This window comes from Notolepis coatsorum (assembly GCF_963971535.1).
Source record: "Notolepis coatsorum genome assembly, chromosome: 14".
Lineage (NCBI taxonomy): Eukaryota > Metazoa > Chordata > Actinopteri > Aulopiformes > Paralepididae > Notolepis > Notolepis coatsorum.
Window position 1 is genome coordinate 76,696,415 of NC_140178.1, and position 14,969 is coordinate 76,711,383.

The 14,969-nt window shown below is 43.5% G+C and overlaps 1 protein-coding gene and 1 pseudogene across 2 annotated transcripts in view; one reads left to right on the forward strand and one right to left on the reverse strand.

Annotated features, from left to right (window-relative positions):
- The window catches only part of LOC311239845, a 48,990-nt pseudogene extending 40,676 nt beyond the window's left edge, over window positions 1-8,314 (reverse strand). The window contains exons 1-4 of the transcript in view: window positions 8,068-8,314; window positions 6,551-7,044; window positions 6,068-6,387; window positions 2,060-2,306 (exon numbers count right to left, since the gene is read on the reverse strand). The product of the transcript in view is annotated as an uncharacterized misc_RNA (transcript). The remainder of the gene's footprint in view (window positions 1-2,059; window positions 2,307-6,067; window positions 6,388-6,550; window positions 7,045-8,067) is intronic.
- The window catches only part of pitpnc1a (phosphatidylinositol transfer protein cytoplasmic 1a), a gene marked incomplete at both ends in the record, with an annotated part of 359,160 nt that overhangs the window by 86,962 nt on the left and 257,229 nt on the right, over window positions 1-14,969 (forward strand). The window lies entirely within an intron of this gene.

A 14,969-nucleotide genomic window follows, 5' to 3' on the forward strand; every position in this document is an offset into this window, starting at 1 on the left:
CAACTGAACAGAATTTAAGATAGAGCTGATAGCGATAGCAACTGAACATTTTCAAAGATTAAAGATAGAGCTGATAGCGGATCTATTTGAGGCACAGGGGCAGCGCTCCGGTCACCACTACGAGACAGCCGGAGACAGGGAGACAGGAGGGCACGCAGAGAGGATCGCATCCTCCCGGTCTTCATCACTGATGACACCCGACAACACTGATGACACCCGACAACACTGATGTATTCCTGTTGTGAGAGAGGTTTGAAGAAAAACAACGTTATCAGATATGATGAGTCCATCTTATGTCCTGTTAACAAACAGTTAGTGTTAATTTTGGCAGCTATTTTTATTTTAGTTTTAGTCTTAGTCATGTGTCAAGTGCTCCTTTTTCGTTTTCATCATATTTAGTCATCTGCATTTATTTTTCGTTTAGTCAGTTTTAGTCAACTAAATGTCTGAGCATTTTAGTCTTAGTCAGTGTTAGTCTCGATTTTGTCTTTTTTGTTTTTGTCTAGATTTAGTCGCAGAAAACTGATGATTTTTGTCTAGTTTTCGCTAATGAAAAAAAGGCATTTTATATTTTTATATTGTAAATAATGCAATTCTATTTATTAAGTATAATCTAGCCAAAACCCTATCAGCTGATTCACAATAAGTTCAGTAGAAGGCTAGAAGCCCAATAGTAACCAAACATTCCTTGAAATGGTCAATAGATTCAGAAATAGTCAGAGGAATGGAACATATTCTGATTTAAATTGCTTTTTTTTTTTTTTTTTTTTTAACCAACAAAGGAACATTAGCCACAGCCTGGTATATTGGGCGTGTGCACCGCAGGAATTCCCCCGCCATAGAGTACGTCACCGTGCGCGTCTCTGTTGGTAGGACTTCCGTGTGCTGTTCAGGTCCATGTGATGGATCTGTTTCAGGGGGGTGGTCAGGGCTCCTCCTCACCAAGCGCCTATTCGGGCCTTCTGTGAGTTCGGACTCCTTCTTCCATGTGAGGGAGCCTCCATCGGAGTACAGAGCCTTCCTCCACAGTACACACTGATTGCAATTCTCACTGGGACCTACTGTACAAATTTCACACACGTCACACACACATTCCATTTTGTCCCTTGAGTCGTACCGTAGATCGCTGACGTCACTTTAAACTTAAAATGGTGGCCCCCATCAGAGCATTCGGCTAACAACATTAGCTTAGCGAACCTGCCACCGCACTTCTATGTGCATAAAGTGTGGTAACAAAATATCACAGCCCCTAAGACTGGGAGCGTTCTAACTCTACTGAGCATGTACCCAACATCATATGAAAAATAAAAAGTAATTACGACGTTTTAGTGCACTTCAAGCGCTAAAGGGATTCATAACTTATAGCAGGGTCAATCTCAGTGTTAGTACTCGTCTGTTTCTTTTGTTTTCATACCTTTTTAAGTGAACGTGGTCTTGTCCTTGTTGTATCCATGTGTAATGTTGATAGTAGTGGGTGTACACAGATGAAAGAGAGCAAGTCTGTGTCTGGGATATAGGTCCCGACTCCCAGGCTATTAGCCTAGCCATCCTCTCAGCCTCTGTCGTCTTAAATGCTATGTTCTTTTGGTAGAACTGTTCGGCTACCGCAGGAGTGTTGAGAGAGTAGCAGATTCCGTTCATGGTTACTGGTATAAGCTGTAGTCACGAGACACCTGGGACGCGGTTTTTAGCCTCACGTATGTAGCTTGGCTTTTAGCCATAAACGCTTAACCCGGAAACGGAAATGGGAAATGCTGAAATAATAACGTGAATTATTCTAAAAGTTATAATTTGTCTCATCTTGTTTTAGTCAACATAAATTAAGAGAGAATTCGTCATGGTTTTTGTAAACTACATTTTTGTGTCCTCAGTTGTGGTCAACGATATTTAATTAATAATTTAGTGACGTTGGCATCACATGGTGTTCAATAACGTGACGTCACGTCTCGTTGTCGTCGTGGGAAAAAGCTTCGTTGACGAAGATCTTTCGTCATCAAATTCGTTGACAAAATTAACACTGCAAACAGTCAATGCTGTTTCTAGTCACTCTGATTCTTACCATGAGGAAGGCCTGCTCCTGGACCCACTGGTCTCCCTTGGCATCAGCAAGGCCCTCCAGAGTGTGGAGGCCATGCTGGATGGAGTTGAGGGAGTCCCGGAGCTGGCAGAGCTGGTCCTCCAGACCTCCCACGGCCTTGGTTTCCTCCTGGGTCACACTGTAGAGTCGTCTGCTCCTCCTGCTCCAGGGCCTCCCGCATGGCTGCGTACTGCTGCCGCACTCCTGCCTGCACCTCCCCCAGCACCTCCTGGAGAGGGAGGGAGGGATGGACACACACACACCCCAAACCAACACAGCCAATTGTTTTAAGGGCTGGAACCTGAAACAAAATCTGGCAAAATCTTGTGCCTTTCCAGAGCTATAATAACCAACCAGGATACCTTCCTTTACATCTTGTCGCCTCTCTTACCTGGATAGCCTGTTTCTTTTGGGTGAGGTCTGCCACTCTGTGAATCAGTGATTGTTCAGTTCCTTGCAGCTTCTTTCAGGCTCGCCTGGAGACAAACGTGCAGAGAACTGAATTAAAAACAAACCCAATCACACGTTTGCTTTATCTTTCTTCTCTGCTCCACTTATAGGGCTATATTCACACCAGTGGAGAATGCTGACCAAATTTTTAGGTGAAGCACAAATTATTATATTATATTATATATTAAATTATATTTTTTAAACATCCCCAACGCTGCAACACCCCCATTCCTCCCAGGTGTCAGGCTCCTCATTCGCTTCCATTCATTTTGGGGACCATGTTTAAATATCATACTTCTGAAGTATAAACAAACTATACTGCTGTGACGATTTCAATAAAACAGTCCATTCTGAGTCAATGGTATGCAAAACTGTACATTGGAATATCTTAACATGTATTTACCACCTTGGCACGAGGCCACAGATGGGTTTTATGTAACACAAGGACAATGAATGAATGAAAACTTTATTTAACAGATTGCAGAATGGGTACAATACAGTACGGCTCAATACACACAATTGTTAAGGGGATGCAGACCAGAGAAAGACATTCGTCTTGTTTACATCAGGGTCCCCCATTTTCAATTCATCATAACATGACATACAGATAGACAGTACTGCTACATCTATATATGACATACAGAGATATAGACAGTACTGCTACATCCAGACATTTATGACATACCAGATCTACAAATATACATTACTGTTTAAGAGTACAACGCCTGTCATATAGACCTATAGCGTTGGAAACTCTGAGGAGAGGAGAGGAGAGGAGAGAAGAGGGAGAGGAGAGGAGAGGAGAGGAGAGGAGAGGAGAGGAGAGGAGAGGAGAGGAGAGGAGAGGAGAGGAGAGGAGAGGAGAGGAGAGGAGAGGAGAGGAGAGGAGAGGAGAGGGAGATTAGTAGAGTGCTGTAGGACCAGGCTGTATAATCATAATCAACACAGACCCGCCCCACACATCATCATCATTAGGTGGCTTCTTCGTTCCGAAGGTTGCCTATCACTCTCCAACCCATTCTGTCCCCACGTCTTCTCTCCAACTCCGTGACTCCGCCTCTCACTCCACTCCAATCACAGACATCGTCTACCCAGCCTCTTCTTGGTCTTCCACTTCCTCTCTTTCCATCCACCTTCCCCATCACCACCTTCTTGAACATCTCCCCGCTGGATCCTCTCAGAACATGCCCGCACAACTCCATCTTTCTCTTTTTCAACCTCTCCAGCAGCTGTCCTCCTTGCATATCCGCTCTTCTCAGTACCTCCTCATTCTTGATCTTATCCTTCCATGTTATCTACACAGCTACTAAATATTAAAAAAAAGAATTTCACTCACCATTGACGATGTTACTTCTTAGGAGGAAATAGAGTCCCTGTCGCTCCTTGTAAATGAAATCCATCCTTCGCTCTTTTCTGATGAAACGTTCAATGACCTCCTCTGTCGTTGCAAACAGCAGTATTTTGTGATCTAATCGATCCTTCATTTGCGTGAGGATGCTGTCGAAATCCACTATTCTGTTGATGCGTGACACACGTTCCATTTTCGGGACTCCGACTCCCGCCAGGTGGTCACTCAGACAGTCACCCAAGCGATTCACCCAAATAAAGTTTTCATTCATTCATTAATTTGCTGTCTCGTTATAACACAAACAGCTCACCATGAACCATGGCCAGCTTAATTACGTTAGTTAGCATCCAAGCTAGCGTGATAACGTTAGTAGTCCAAGCTAGAAACTGCTAGGCTGCCTGCTTATACCTGCAATAATGTTGTCATCCTCCTGGACAGATAGACTTGTTAAATCATAATATCCACAGGTGTGTTGTGCTGGTCCTCAGTAGATGTCCCGCCGCGAAAAATAAGTTGCTATTAAAGTGCTAAATGTTAAATACACTAATATAGAGGTTTCGAACGTGGCTGCTCTGTGCTCTGTTAATAAAATGTTCAATCAATCAATCCCGCGAGGGGAGAAACAGCCGTGTAGCTACAGAGCTGCAGACGTAGGAGCCATACTCTGATTGGATTTGCAAGGCTGCCAATCATTCAACCTCCGTGTATTGGATGTCAAGGGCTGTCAATCATTAAATCCTCCATTCAATGGCAAGAGTTTACCTGCACAGACCGTGCGATGACATTAATAGCCTATTTTGATTGGCTATTATTTATTTAACAATGGTTCAACCTGTGCAGTATTCTGCACGAATAATTACTGCAGGCAATACTGCAGTGCAGGCCTGCTCAGAGCTGGCAATTTTGGCAATTTTTGAAGAAAAAATTATTCACTGGCATTTTTTTACAGAGGAAAACATTTATAATAAAAAAATATATAATAATAATAAAAAAATTATATATATATATATAGGTATATGTAAATTAATAATAATTATGAATTATGAGTGAATTTGTGTTTCACGTGTTGTCATAGAGAAACCTCCACTGATTCACACCTATGTCAACTTTGACCCACAGTAGGGCTACACAATAAAAAATTTGCAAATCGCAGGAGGCTGCGGTATTTGATAAAGGTGAAATGTGTCAAAAATACCATTCTAAATGACGACTGCACTGCAGTATGTCTAGTATTGTGGTGCTGCAAACATGATCTGGCCACAGAACAAATCATGATCTACAGATGTAAAGATTTTTTTTGTTTGGTACAGAAAAATCACATAATTTTAATAATTTTTTTAAACTTAAAATGAAAGGATTCATTTCACAATGTTAATTATGAAAATTAACATTCCCACTAATATCTTGAATCATATTGCAGTTTCATTATCTGTAAAAAATTTAATAAAATCCATATCATGCAGCCCTACTTCTGAAGTTAGTTTACTGTGTTAGTTTACTGTGCCTAACGACAGACGAGAACTGTGTAATTACAACTCCGCTAAAGGCTGTCTTAAAGGTGCGGTCAGTGGTATTCTTTGTTTAAAAGAAGTGTTAAATAGCTCTACATTCCAACAGCCATCACTGAAATATTAAAGGTGCTGTAAGTGGTATTTTCTTATTTAAAATAAGTGCTCTACATGTTTAAATAATAGCTCTACCGGTACATTCTGACAGCCATCACTGATATAGTGTGTGGTCAGTAACATGGGTCTCCCAGTCGCTCCACTCTGCAGTAAACAGAACATACATTTTCTAGTATCCCGTTCCCACTTTATCGAGTCAGGAGAGAACCCTAGATATTTGTACTTATTTCAAGAAATCTTTCCAAGCCAAATTAGCTGGCAGATTATTTTACTTGTTTCAAGCACACATTTGTTTTTATTTCTTATTTTTGTCAGCCCATTTTTGCAGTGTGGAGTAAAGTTCTCTCTCCTGATTGGATGAAGTGGGAACGGGATACCAGAAAATGTATGTTCTGTTTACTGCAGAGCGGAGGGACTGGGAGACCCATGTTACTGACACACTATATCAGTGATGGCTGTCAGAATGTAGAGCTATTATTTAAACATGTAGAGCACTTATTTTAAATAAGAAAATACCACTTACAGCACCTTTAATATTGCTGTAATTTTCCACTATCAAACTCTCACCCTCAGTTCTCTCTCAGCCTGCCTGATGCTGATGCAGGTGTGGCCCCGGTGGGAGCCAATCACAGTGCACACGGTGCACACGCACAGGGCGCACTGGCGGCAGTAGATGCGGTTCATCTCCTGGTGCTCCTGGCACCGCCACAGGGAGATGTCCTCCACGGGAGGCACCAGGGCGTGGTTCTGGAACACCGGGGAGTCCAGGTGGGGACGCAGGTGCACATGGAGGCTCCACACACCAGGCAGGTCTTTACGGCCCTAACCTTTACGGCGCTCTGGCAGTAATGGCAGGGCAGGGGCCTGTGCTGGCGACGCTCTCGGGCCTGGGTGAAAGTGTAATTCGCTTAGGAGGGGTGGTGGGGTGGTGGCTACAGGACTCTTGGTGAGCACTGGTGGAGGCCAACTCGCGTGGGAGACCAAGGGAGACCTCTCTCTTCCAGTAGGTGACGCGCCAAAGACACGCAAAATACGAGTCCTGCCTTTTACAGCCGTGTTTTCCCCCAGGGTCACTGGAGCAGCAGCAGCACAGTTATCCACTTCACTGGAGCCGTCAGATTCATCCAGTGGCAGGTCTTCTTCTGACTCATCCAGCGGTAGAACTTCTTCTGATCTGGGCTCGTCCTGCGGAGAGACTGGGACTTCTTGAGGTGTCGTAAAGCTGGTCAGGGTCACGTCGCTGCCAGAGGAGGACGAGTCACTAGATAAGACAATGTCTCCATCAGATTGTAGAGATTCTGGTCTCTCCTCCCCCTCCGTCTCTGTTGGCTCCGCAGCAGATGAGCCACTAGGTTGGATGGACAAGAAAGCGGTGGGGATCTCACTGGAGAGCTCCTGGGAGCCAGAGGGGGCTGCTCTCTTGCTGTCAGGCTGCAGCTCTGGTGCAGGTGTACTGGCCTTTCTCTTCCCGAGGAGGCGACTGGTGAAGGAACTCATCCCTACTATGTTGCCGACAACGTCGACTTCACCCTCACTGGATTGGCCTTCAAGCGACAACGGAATGTGAAAATCATGTCTTTAAAATCACAATTGATTGATTAATTGACATTTTTTTAAACTAAACAAGGGACTAAACACGTTTCGCAATTATGCCACATCAATGTGGAACGCCCTACCCAAAGCTGTAAAGGAATGTGAATCACTATCCACTTTCAAAAACACTCAAAGAACACCTACGGGAGACTGCAATTCGAAACTGGCCCCTACAAATGTCCTAACCCAGTTGTACAGTAAATGACCAAGTATGGCTTTGTCAGTATTCCAATGTACAGTGTGTGTGTCCCCACCTCCAATGTACAGCCCCCCACCCACCCACCCACCCCCACCTACCCAACCTCCTCCAATGTACAGTTTCTACGTCAAATGTATATACACTCTTTTTCTGGACACTTTTTGTAGCACAAACAGTACTGTATTTGCAAATCTGGTATGTCATAAATGTATAGATGTAGCAGTACTGTCTATCTGTATGTCGTGTGTGTCATATATGTTATGATTAATTGAAAATGGGGGACCCTGATACAAGACGAAAGTCTTTCTCTGGTCTGCATCCCCTTAACAATTATGTATTGTTGAGCTGTACTGTACTGTACCCATTCTGCAATCTGTTAATAAACTTTTCAATCAATCAATGGGTACAGTACAGTACAGCTCAATACACAATTGTTAAGGGGATGCAGACCAGAGAAAAACTTTCGTCTTGTTTACATCAGGGTCCCCCATTTTCAATTCATCATATGACATACATGACATACAGATAGACAGTACTGCTACATCTATACATTTATGACATACCAGATCTACAAATACAGTACTGTTTGTGATACAAAAATGGTCTAAAAAAGAGAGTATACATTTGAGGGGAAAGAAACTGTACATTGGAGGAGGTTGGGTAGGTGGGATAGGGAAACTGTACATTGGAGGATGTTGGGTGGGTGGGGGGGCATGTGGTAAACATGTTTATCTTTTAATTTAGTTTTGAATGACCAATTGAAGTTCTGACATACCTGCGGTGCAGTGAGGGCGCACTCGTCCAGACGCGGACGGCCGCGTTGAGTTCTGCTCAAAGGGCAGCGTCTTGTACGAGGTGTTGCACCGCCACTCGGGACAATAATACGGACCGGTCGTGGAGTCACTCCACAAGTCTCCAATACAGCGCTTGCAGAAACGATGCTTGCACTTCAACGTGATCGGGTCCCGATATGCATAACTACACAAAGGACACGCCGCAGGGGTGTCCAAAGATGCCCCCATTTTGTTTACATCTGTTCAGTGTTTTGGTTAGACCCAAATCACGTGACCCAAATCAGCCAATGGAAGCGAGCGTCGTCAGCCTGCGGGTCCTCAGCCATTGGGTGGGACGGTCACGTGACCCAAATCACGTGACCCAAATCAGCCAATGGAAGCGAGCGTCGTCAGCCTGCGGGTCCTCAGCCATTGGGTGGGACGGTCACGTGACCCAAATCACGTGACCCAAATCAGCCAATGGAAGCGAGGGGTCTCAGCCCGCAGGGCCTCAGCCATTGGGTGGGACGGTCACGTGACCCAAATCACGTGACCCAAATCAGCCAATAGAAGCGAGGGGTCTCAGCCCGCGGGGCCTCAGCCCGCTGCTGCTGTGGTGGTTCTGTGGTTCTGCAGCTGGATGCATCTCTGTATAGGGGCTGCAAACTGAAAAACATCATTCAACAGCAATACAGAGGGATGTACAGGTATGTTCAGAAATAAGAATTCTGATAATTGCTGGGACACTTCTTCCCAGAATATCTTAACCAGTGGGCAAGCCCAATACATGTGCATAAATGTACCCTCATCTCCATTTGTACATAAGGAACATAGGGAATCTTGTTTAAGTCCCATTCTGTTCAATCTTATAGGAGTCAGGTATGTCCTATGAATATAATTAAGATTCATTTGTTGATGGTCCGGGTTACGTGACACAATTCGAACGTTTGCCCAGACTTCTTGCCAATCAAAATCTATTTCCAAGTCTGGTATATCCCTCCTCCAGACTCTAGGGGGAGGATTCCATACGAAGACGTTAGTAAGTGATGATAAAAATCAGATACGAAGCCTCTCGATGTCTCTCTTTCATAGAAGAATTTGTGATATCTGTGGTGCTCAATTGGTATCTTTAATGGGACTCCATGAGCCTTCAAACAATCCAATAACTGTGCGTAAAAATAATATGTGGAACTGATGAGGTTACATTTTTTATGTATATCTTGATGGCTACAAAAACCCTGTTTGTTGAAAACATCTCCCAATGTGTGTATGCCCTGCTTTTCCCATTTGGGGTATCTTATAGGTTGTTTTCCAATAAGGAGTGCATTGTTATCAGGGAACAAAATAACTGGGCGCCCATCGCCAAATGCGTGTAGATTTACCGTCTGGCGTCTAAAAATAATAGTCTGCCCGCCAGCTGGCGTGTAATTCATATCGATACTCTTATTTTGAAAATCCTGTGCGGGTCTCATTGCTGCCCCAAGCGCAGATCCAGTCATAATATCTGGGCTCCGGCAGCTAGCAACGTTCAGGTTCATATGATACTCTTATTTTGAAAACCCTCTAGCAACTCCGCGAGTCATATGATATCCGCCCAGTCCGTGTTGTTTCTTGAAAACAGAGCAGCGTTGTAAACAGAGCAGCGTTAACACAGCAGTGCGCCTACAGGCGCGAAATAAGTCTGTGATGTTTTTTTTCTTCTCACAACGAGTCCAAAGCATCTACATGCTTTGCACCGTCGCCATTCCTTTATGCCCACATCGCTCGAAATTAACGTTTATGTACCAATCACTACAACGTTAACGTCAGCTAACAAGCTAATCCTGATGATCAGACGAGGCAGAGCCACAGTAAACAGCACTGAGGAAAGGGAAATGGGGGGGGGGCACTCTCCCCTTCCCTGTGTGTGTGTGCGTGCGTTTGGAAAGACGACGGAGTCACTAGTCAGGACTCAGGACAGGAGTATATTATAGTAAACTGAGGATTACTGAGGATGGACAGATAATGTTGATATTCAAATATAACATTTTTTGAGAGGAGTGGAAGTTTGAAGACAGACTACAATATGATGCGGGGGTGGTGAGTTGAAACACAGTGTGTGTGTGTCCCGACCCCACTTCTATGTTTCAATAAATTATTTGCATTTAAAACTATTAAAGGGGAACTATCTTATAAATGACCTTTTCCAGTGTTTAGGGTTATTTTCTAGCTATGTGGACTTATAGTAATAGGATCTATGTCTCTAATTCTCGATTTGGCGCATTCTTCCAATTCTCCTCTCACAATAATGTCCCTCCCTCAAGTGAGTCATCTGAAAATTAGCGTATTCGGAACGTCAGGTGGTGCGTATTTGCATAATAACACCCGCCCCCCTCTAGCTGCCAGCCGAGCGAGAGCGAGAGAACTGTAAACACTCTCCTTCTCCCTCTCGAGGAAGTCCACCACCGCGCTGCGCCACAGCTCATGCTCTCGAACCGAGAGAGAGAGAACTGTAAACACTCTGCGTGTCCTCCCGGCTCCCTCTCCCTCTCGAGGAAGTCCACCACCGCGCTGCGCCACAGCTCATGCTCCCGAACCGAGAGAGAGAACTGTAAACACTCTGCGTGTCCTCCCGGCTCCCTCTCCCGGGAGGACACGCAGAGTGTTTACATTTCTCTCTCTCTCTCTCTCTCTCTCTCTCTCTCTCTCTCTCTCTCTCTCTCTCTCTCTCTCTCTCTCTCTCTCTCTCTCTCTCTCTCTCTCTCTCTCTCTCTCTCTCTCTCTCTCTCTGTGGACTGACTGTCACTCAAAGTGCTAACAGCCTGATTTCTTGAGGCTGAAAAATGATGGTTTTGAGTACTTGATTAGAAATATAAACCAATGCATTTCTTTGAAAAAAACCATACAGATGTCTTCAATAGACTCACAGGAATTGTGTAAAGTTGCCCAAATAGTGCTAGGAATAGTAAAATAGTTCCCCTTTAACGCTGACTCATTCCTTCAGTCCACTCAAAATTATGCTAATATTCCGTATGGTGTTTATTATATTAATTGAAAATAGCATATGAGAGTATTATATGTAATAATAACACATGGCGATATACTAAAAAGCTATTTATAATTTTTGGCTAGTAAAAAATCTGCCCGGCTGGTACTTTTAAAAATCTACCAAAATCTACCAAAAAGTTAAGTTTGTTCCCTGATTGTTATTGAATAGGGGAGTATGGCTATGCCATTTATGTTGGTTAGAATATTTTTTTTGTGTTTCACGCCATATCCGGATCACGTGTAATAAGGGGGCCACATTTCTATTCGCATTGCTTAATTGATAATATGGTGTATACTATGTCCTGCAGTCTATGTGGTGCTACTATAGTTTCTCCAGGATACAGATGCTTGGGAGTCAAACCAGGTTGTCAGTGGTCTTAAAGAGTACGCTTTAAAATAGTGGTAAAAGTCTGGAAATGCCAAACCTCCATCGGCTGTGTTTCTCTGTGCAGTGGATCTTTTTATTCATGGAGGTTTGTTATTCCAAATAAATGTATATGCAGTGGAGTGTAACTTTTTTTCAGTAACCATCAGGAGGGGGTAACGGTAACATTGAGCTAATGAAGTTGATTCTAGGTAAAACATCCATCTTAACTATTGATACTCGTGCCTGTACTGAGTTTTTAAGTTTGGACCACCTGTCAAAGTCGTATTTGATCTTATCTTGGAATTTTGTGTAATTGTACTTCACCGTTTGGCTTATAGTAGGGAATACCTCAACTCCTAAACATCTGAAGTGTTTAACCATTGGTATTTTTTCTGGAAGGAGTATATTCTTTGCAGGGGCATTAAGTGGAAGGAAGGCCGATTTTGGCCAATTTATCCTAAATCCCGATAGATTGCCAAAGTCATCAATCAACTTGAGAAGATGAGGCATTGAGGTGTTAGGGTTTTGCATGAACAATATTACGTCGTCCGCATATAAACTAATATGATGTTGTGTGCCCTTAATTGCGATTGGTTCGGATTGGGATTGTCTTATATATTGTGCTAAAGGCTCTAATGATAAAGCGAATAGTCCGGGGCTAAGAGGGCAACCCTGTCTGGAAGAGCGCGATACCGGAAAGATTTCGGAGGTGATTATACCTGTTGTAATCATGGCCGATGGGTCTTTGTATAATACTTTTATCATATCAATGAATCCTTTTCATAACCCCATCCTTTCTAGTACTGCCCATAAATAAGACCATTCCAACCTATCAAAGGCTTTCATCGCATCCAGGGACAGCATCGCTATAGGTGGGATAAGTAGTAACTTCTAGAAGCACGTCCATTTGAATTTTTTTATCTTGCGCAGATCGCTATCAAACTGTATACAAGGGCTATAAATCACGTTCTGCAGAAAGCTGCAGAAAACGATAAAAACATACTTATACTTTAGACCGTATTTTAGTATGAATATGTGAATGAAAAAGTATAACGTTGCTACACCCTGAACAATAGATACTTGATGTTGAATGGGCCATAGTAATGTCAATTTAGCAATACAATTTAAAAAGTTATAGCCCTGCAAAGAAGGGGAACTTCTCCATAGTGTTAGATTCTGATCAATCTGGCCAGTATCACGTCTTCTTGTATTATCCTCTCTCCATCCAATTCCTCTGCGTTGTGTAATTTTAATGGTCCTGACGTCTCCTATACTGGCTGATAAAATCCTTATCTCTCCCCGTTAGTGTGATCCGCAAACCATAATAATTCTCCACCTTCGTAAGAATTCGACACTTCGACAACGTCATACCTTACAAGGAGAAGCAGTGTTTATTTACATAAACAGAAACCTCAGCTCAGATGTTAACAGATTGTGTTGTGAAGGGCCAGATTAAAGCTGAGAATCTACATTTATTGTTTTATATACCTTGTATATTATTTATATATACACGTTATATCCCTTTAAGCCTGCGTTTGAATCCTAGTAATATTCGCTTTCCTTATTGGATAACGCTATCGGCGCCAGACCGCAAGCCCCCACAGTCAGGTTCAAAGGCGAGTCCGGGCATGTCACAACATGCCCGGAGACGGCGCATTGATTCGAGACGAGAACTGAGGTTCGGTACTAGATAGCCACTTAAGTATATATATGGCGGCAGGTGCGAACAGTAGCTGTTCGTTCATCCAGTTAAGTAGTGAGAAGCAGTTCGTCTAACAGAGCGTTGAGAACCACGTGCGAAGTGAATAGTAAAAGTGTCAGATTTAATGCAGTAATGTCAAGTTCGACTTAGCTTAATGTGAAGTAAAGAGTCGTTAATTATTGTGTATCGTGCCAACAGCAGTTCGTTCGTGTGCAGCATTACCCAGCAGTTCGTTCGTTTAGCTAGTGGACCTTAGCCAGGGTGCGTGGACTAAATACATTGGTGCCAGCACACGAGGAGGCCTAGTCGGAGAACCTACTGGACATGTGCACATTGGAACCGACGGCGGCGATTGCAGAACCAGTATTGGTTGGATTATAGTGATTGTGGAACGTACCCTTGGAGAAGAGCATCGTTAATCTCCACTGTCGTTTGGATTTAACCACCTTGAGGATCTACATTCGGGCTGGCCTCATGGACCGAGGCTAGCTGGCTATCATCATTGCTATCGTGCAATTGGATTACAGTTATTGCTTTGATGCTGAGCGTTGGATTACAAGGACTGGATTCTGTACGTGAACCCCCTTCTTCTTCAATTGATCAGACTGAGTATCCGAACATTCCTCTCTCCTCCAGAGCTTACAACTTTGGGAGGAACCCCATTGTCTCCAGCGGTACCAGCGTTTCCCCCTCTAATTGCCATCCTACGCCAGGCGGCGTTAGCCTAGTACCCCATCGTAGGAATTATTCTATTCCCACTGACTTCTGCTACTGACTGACTTATGCATATTCTTCGCCATACAAGCGCGACCCTAATTCTCATATCTGTACATTTACTGCATAATAATAAATACCCTCAATGATATTTCTTTGTCAGTGCCGTGTTATTATGAGTGTCTGCCATATTTAGATGTACTGTCTGGCCAGTAATACTAAGTACATAACTAGCAGTGGTTTAATCTATCACAATCTTTAATACAGTCAGGGTTTTGTAACCCCTCAGTTACAGATTGTATTGTCCTTGAAAAGTCTATTCTAATGATCTTTCGGTGTGTTCAGTCTATCGTCCTCCTGCTATTCAGTCCAATGGTGGTCAGGCCTGGTCTTTAGCCTAAACCCTCCTTGCGTTAGCCGAAGCTAATGATGATGTGTCATTCTTCCCCCCCCCCCCCTCTCCGAGAGGAGAGAGTCTCTTGGTCTCTTCCCTCCTGTGGGATTCGTTTCTTTGGTCTGCCTCACACCCGGAAACACTGTTCGACTTATAGATCTTCGTCATAGCAACGACAGCCCCCGCCCCTCTCCTGGTTGTCATGCGACGCTGTCATGACAACTGCTAATAACCTTTCACACATTTCAAAACGTTTCATTACTGTCAAAACCTCCATCGCGCTCTGTTATCTTTGTTGTGTCTTAGATCGGAATGTCAACATTCGCTGCTCAGTGTGCTGCTATTCTCGCTCTGAACCACCGTCTCCCACCACCATCTATATCATCCCGTGATGATATGGTATTACCCTCTTAAAGCGTCTCTTTATATCAGTCTATAAACCAAATATACATTGAAAAAAACACAGTTTTCTCTCAATAGACAAATAGAGCTGGCAGAGGATGGTATAATGATGTACATAAGCCTGGCGAAGAAAGTGTTAATAGTAGGGATATCTGCAAATTTTGCGTTGGCTCGTATCTGCATAGCTAGTAGGTGACTTGGTTTAGAACCATGAAAGTAATACTGTTGTCTTGTGCTACGTATTTGAACTTCAGATTGTTGTTTTAAAATGGCATTAATCTCTTTTTTTAACACATTA